Source organism: Saccopteryx leptura, chromosome 2 (genome assembly GCF_036850995.1).
Source record: "Saccopteryx leptura isolate mSacLep1 chromosome 2, mSacLep1_pri_phased_curated, whole genome shotgun sequence".
Taxonomy (NCBI): Eukaryota; Metazoa; Chordata; class Mammalia; order Chiroptera; family Emballonuridae; genus Saccopteryx; species Saccopteryx leptura.
Genome location: NC_089504.1, coordinates 64,101,227 through 64,107,024, shown reverse-complemented (window position 1 = coordinate 64,107,024; position 5,798 = coordinate 64,101,227). Strand labels below are relative to the sequence as shown.

General features: G+C 40.8%; 1 pseudogene; it reads left to right on the top strand.

Annotated features, from left to right (window-relative positions):
* Positions 1 to 4,433: 4,433 nt before the first annotated feature.
* On the top strand, positions 4,434 to 5,110 carry LOC136393014 (protein kish-A-like; annotated as a pseudogene).
* The last annotated feature ends 688 nt before the right edge of the window (positions 5,111 to 5,798 follow it).

The following is a 5,798-nucleotide window of genomic DNA, read 5'->3' as shown; positions in this document are numbered from 1 at the left end:
AACACTGCCCACGTGGAGGCCATTGCCCAGGTGATATTAATGTGTGTTGAGAATCCTTGTAGCCTGGGGCTTGGTTTTTGGAACCTCAGCTGTGGGAGGGGAAGAGAGAAACAGAGAGGAAGGAGAGGGGCAGGGGTGGAGAAGCAGATGGGCGCTTCTCCTGTGTGCCCTGGCCGGGAATCGAACCCGGGACTCCTGCACGCCAGGCCAACGCTTTACCACTGAGCCAACCGGCCAGGGCCTGAAATAGATTTAATTTGTCCTAACCCTGTGAAACTTCCCCAAACCATCCTAAATTATGAAAAAAAGATGTTTTTAATAAAGAAACACACATGATTACTTTACTAATGCATAACAAAATATATGAAATAAAAGAAAAATGTGTTATTTAGTACTGTATTCTTACCTTGGAGACAGAAGAGTGCGGCTAACGCAGGTGAATGGCGGAGGAGGAGGGAGGGAGGAAGGGATGCAGGCACTGTAGACACGTAAACTAAAACTGCACTTTCTTAACACTAAATGTAAACTGAAATTGCATTTTCTTTACTTTAAATAAAACTAAAACTGCACTCTCTTTACTTAAAATGAAACCACAAAAACTTAATTGTAAAAAAATGCACTTTCTTAACTTTAAACTTAACCTAAGCTTAACATTACATATTTTTCATTTAATCATCACCTGTTTTTGCCTTTTTGGCTATACTTTTGGCACTTTCACTTGCAAGACTTTTGAATAAAAATTTATTCAAAGAGGTTTGCTGTTGCCTGCCTTTTAAAATGTTATGGAAATGTGACAAACAAGTGTCATTAAAAAGTGTTGAAGCACGACCAGTTGAAACTTTTTCTGGGTGTTTCTTTTCAATGAAACTTGAAAGCTTCCCCCACATTGTCAGCATGTCTTTAATTTCACTTGTAGAAATCACTTCCTCCAACTCTGCCTCCTCCTCACTACTAATCTCTTGCAGAAGCTCCGTATGTTGCATCATCTGTAGCTCCTTCAACTCCTCAGTTGAGAGTTCCTCCTTATGTTCCTCAATGAGCTCATTTACCTCCAGACCCATCGACTTTCCGAGGGACACAATCTCCTCCAATGTTTCTACCTTGGTCTTGGTCTCTGGTTCGAATCCTTCGAAGTCCCTGTCTGCAACGATATCAGGCCATAACTTTTTCCATGCCAAGTTCAAGGTTCTTCTTGTAACCTCTTGCCATGCCAAGTCAATAATGCATAAACATATCACGATGTTGTAGTCATCTTTTCAAAACTCTCGAGGGGTTAGAATTGTATTCTTAAGTCACCTCAAAGCAGTAGTGGAACAAGTGCTTTGTGTAAAGCTTTTTAAAGTTGGAAATGACCTGCTGATCCATAGGTTGCAGGATTGAAGTCGTGTTGGGTGGGAGGTCAAGGACTTTCATGAATTTGAACTCATTGAGAATGTCATCTTCAAGACCAGGTGGGTGGGCTGGAGCACTTTCAAGGATTAGTAATGCTTTTATTGGGAGTTTATTTTCTTGAAGATATTTCTTCACTGCAGGACCAAAGACAAGATTTACCCATTCAATAAAAAACTGCCACGTAGGCCCTGGCCGGTTGGCTCAGTGGTAGAGCATCGGCCTGGCGTGCAGAAGTCCCAGGTTTGATTCCCGGCCAGGGCACACAGGAGAAGTGCCCATCTGCTTCTCCACCCTTCCCCCTCTCCTTCCTCTCTGTCTCTCTCTTCCCCTCCTGCAGCCGAAGCTCCACTGGAGCAAAGATGGCCGGGCGCTGGGATGGCTCCTTGGCCTCTGCCCCAGGCGCTAGAGTGGCTCTGGTCAGGGCAGAGTGATGCCCCGGAGGGGCAGAGCGTCGCCCCCTGGTGGGCATGCTGGGTAGATCCCGGTCAGGCGCATGCGGGAGTCTGACTGTCTCTCCCCGTTTCTACCTTTGGAAAAATACAAAAAAACAAACAAACAAACAAAAAAAACCAGAAAAACTGCCACGTAACCGATGCCCTAGCATTGGCGTGCCACATAAGCTGAAGTTTTTCTTTAAGAATCTTGTGAGTCTTAAAAGCTTGAGGATTTTCAGAATGATACACTAGCAGTGGCTTTACTTTACAGTCACCACTAGCATTTGCACACAATACAAGGGTCAGACAGTCCTTCATGGGTTTATGGCCTGGAACCTTCTTCTCTGCGGTGATGAAAGTTCTCCAGGGCATTTTTTTTCCAAAACAATTCTGTTTCATCACAGTTGAACACTTGTTGGGGGATATAACCTTCCTTTGCAATAAGCACAGCAAAACGTGCGATGCACTCCTCAGCTGCCTTAACGTCAGCACTCGCAGTTTCACCATGCCTCAACACCAAGAGGATACCAGATCTCTTTTGAAATTTTCAAACCAGCTGTGACTTGCCTTAAACATATCTTCTGCCTGACCAGGTGGTGGCGCAGTGGATAAAGCGTCGGACTGGGATCCAGAGGACCCAGGTTCGATACCCCGAGGTCGCCAGCTTAAGCGCAGGCTCATCTGGCTTGAGCAAAAAGCCCCCCAGCTTGAACCCAAGGTCGCTGGCTCCAGCAAGGGGCTACTCGGTCTGCTGAAGGCTCACCGTCAAGGCACATATGAGAAAGCAATCAATGAACAACTAAGGTGTTGCAACGTGTAATGAAAAACTAATGATTGATGCTTCTCATCTCTCTCCGTTCCTGTCTGTCTGTCCTTGTCTATCCCTCTCTCTGACTCACTCTCTGTCTCTGTAAAAAATAAAAAAATAATAAAAACATATCTTCTGCTGCCTCTTTTGAGGTTGATGGTTCTTTCTTCTTCAAGTCACCATAAATAATACTTGCCTTTTCACATATTACAGTCTCCATCACTGTATCTCCTGCCAGCTCTTTCTTTCACCCACACCAGCAGAAGCTTCTCCATTTCTTCATGGATATTTATCCTTAATTGGGACAGAATTGTAGTTCCTTTCACTGGATTTGCACTTTCGATGGCACCCTTTGGTTTAAGGATGGTATAAATTGTAGATGTATTGCAGTCGTACAGTCTTGCCAGTTCAATCACTCGTACACCACACTCATGTTTTTCTATTATTTCTTGCTTTACTTCTATCGACATCATTCTCCTCTTCTTCTTCTCACCACTGTCCTTTGCACTCACTTTATTCAGCCCCATGATAGCACACAAAAAAAGTTAGTAAGAAATGCAAAAATGATGCAATAACGAGTACAGCGCATGAGATTCGAATTGATTCTGCAGGTAACATGTGAGAAAGAATGAGGTGCTGGCATTGTGCTGCTGATACTGGACCCATGCGCCAATGCACCAACTAGTGGCAGCTTCCTGAATCACGACTTGTATCTCAGAATTTCACTCGGATCTTGAACAAAAATACAGATCGAGTCGCAGCTCATATCTTAAAAATTTGTATGTTGATCTGCTCATATCTCAAGGTACCACTATATATCACATTTACAAACTTATTTCACTGACAGTAAGTGTTTGTGAATTTTAGCAATCTTCCCCCCCACCCCACTTCCCACCTTAGAACCAGCTTTTGGGTTTATTGATTTTCTGCATTGTTTTTCTGTTTGGTAGGATACATTTTGATGTTCCTGATCTCTAATCTTGTAGTCTAAAATCCTGGCTGCCAAGGCAATTTTCTAATAATGTCAAATAGATTTAAGGCCTTCAAAATGATTTTATTTTTGTATTTTTTTCTGGTTATTCAAGTTGTTCTCAGCAAGAAAACATGTTACTTCATTGCAGCTAGAAGCAGAAATCTGAGAGGAATAATATTGGGTGACTGGTATTGCAGGCAAAGCACTGATTTAGAAGCAGGATTTCTGGTTCAGACTTTTCTCTGTTGTTTACTAATATGCTATTAATAACCTTGGGCAAGTCAACTTGACTAAGTTTTAGTTCCCTTGTACATGAAATAGGGATAGCAATAATATCTTATATCACAATATTTCTGTATTAAATTCAGCATGAAACCATTTTATGAACTATGATAAATTTCATAAATATAGCATGACTCATATCTAATTTGCACAACTTTGGATGCCCTGAAGGTAGAGACTGAGGTTTTTTTTTATCATAATTCCTCAACACCTAGCCCATTCTGGAACATACTTCAGTGTTTAGTAAACACTTGTTGAGTTCAAACAGCTGTTTTGCATTAATGGTTAAAATTCTCACATACTGACTCAGAATAAATGCATGCTATGCCCATAGTTAATGACAACATCTGAATTAATCTGAATCATGCTGAATTGTTACGTATCATTATTTAGACTAAAAAAATATGCTATACTATATGTAAATTGCCTGTATTATTCTTATAGGATTATCCTCTTTCTGGTCACAAGCAGAAAAATGTGCTGCAAGATCTATAAATGACTGGGCCTGAAAGAGTGGTGTGCATGGGGCTTCACTGGCCTCACTATGTCTGCCATTTTTAATTTTCAGAGTCTGTTGACTGTAATCTTGCTGCTTATATGTACTGTGTTCCAGGAAGCAGCAGCTGACAGAGGATAGGAGACTCAAACAACTTAATAGAGGAAGAAGAATTTATTAGCAGCTGGTGGAGCACGTGAGGTTAGTAGCACCAAAGCATGAGCTGTCCGCAATAGATTTTCTTACAGGTTAAATACCTTTACTGTATCCAAGCAGTGGGTGCATGATTCCTTTGTTTAAGGTTTCCCAGGACTCAAGGAGATGGGAGGGGGAGTTTTGGTGGGATCAGCAAGGTATAAGTGGTTTCCAGATCACTGGTCATAGCTACATAAAGATTCTACTTTTCTTGCTTTGTGTTGCAAGTGGCTCTAAGCAACCATTTAGAGAACTATGGGATGTAGTTAATTTATAACTGGCTGACTCAGTTATCCCTGCTGGCTCCTTTCCCTTATATTCTTCTGGTTTCTCTCCTCTCAAGGGAGAAGGGAGGGTTACTCCCTCCTCACTTGTGTTTACATCCACTCTGTGGCACCCAGCCTCCTGGACAGAAGTATAACTGGATTGTTGGGTATATTTTGGAAGTGTACCAGAATTGGTGAGTGGAAGAGTCTTATGTTGCAGTATGCTGTATAGTGATGACCTTCGGCATCCTCTTCACACAGTAGCTTGGAAAAATACCTAAATTTAAATGCCATCAGATTTCAATATAAAAGACGGACTTACCTGTAGAAAATAATGGAAAGAATGGTTAACTTTATCTCTGACTATTGAATGAGATAAATTTCCAGCTGCTGTTCTCTATTTTGGTATTGGACCAATGTTCTTTATAATTAGGATGTAACCATTTAATACTCAAAGAATTTGTAACAATCATTCTCAGTACTGTCACTACAATATTACATTCTGCACATGTCATTTTGTTGTGTCCAATACCAGTTTTTAGTGAGGTATCTCTAAGGCACATAGTAGAAAAAATAGGTAAATTATTAAAGTTCCTTTCACTGTGATTTGAAAGTGACATATCTTTATAGAATAAGACCATTTATTGAACTAACTTTTCTATTGAAAAAACAAAAGGTTCAATTTGTGTTGATAAGAATTGCATTCATATTTAATAATACTTGCTTTACTTCTGGCCACACCATTTAGAGCATTAACCAAAGTACCTCTACTCTTAACAAACTCTGTACTTTATTACAGGTTTTTAAGCTTTTTAAAACTAGCCTGTTCAGTTCTAAGGAGGAAGATAAATGAGATGTGACTTAAGAGCAGTATTGGGGAAATGTTCATATCTAACAAAAAAAAGGATTTAGAATAGCTGGCTGGTATAGTAGCCTTTGCAACCTTTCTGGT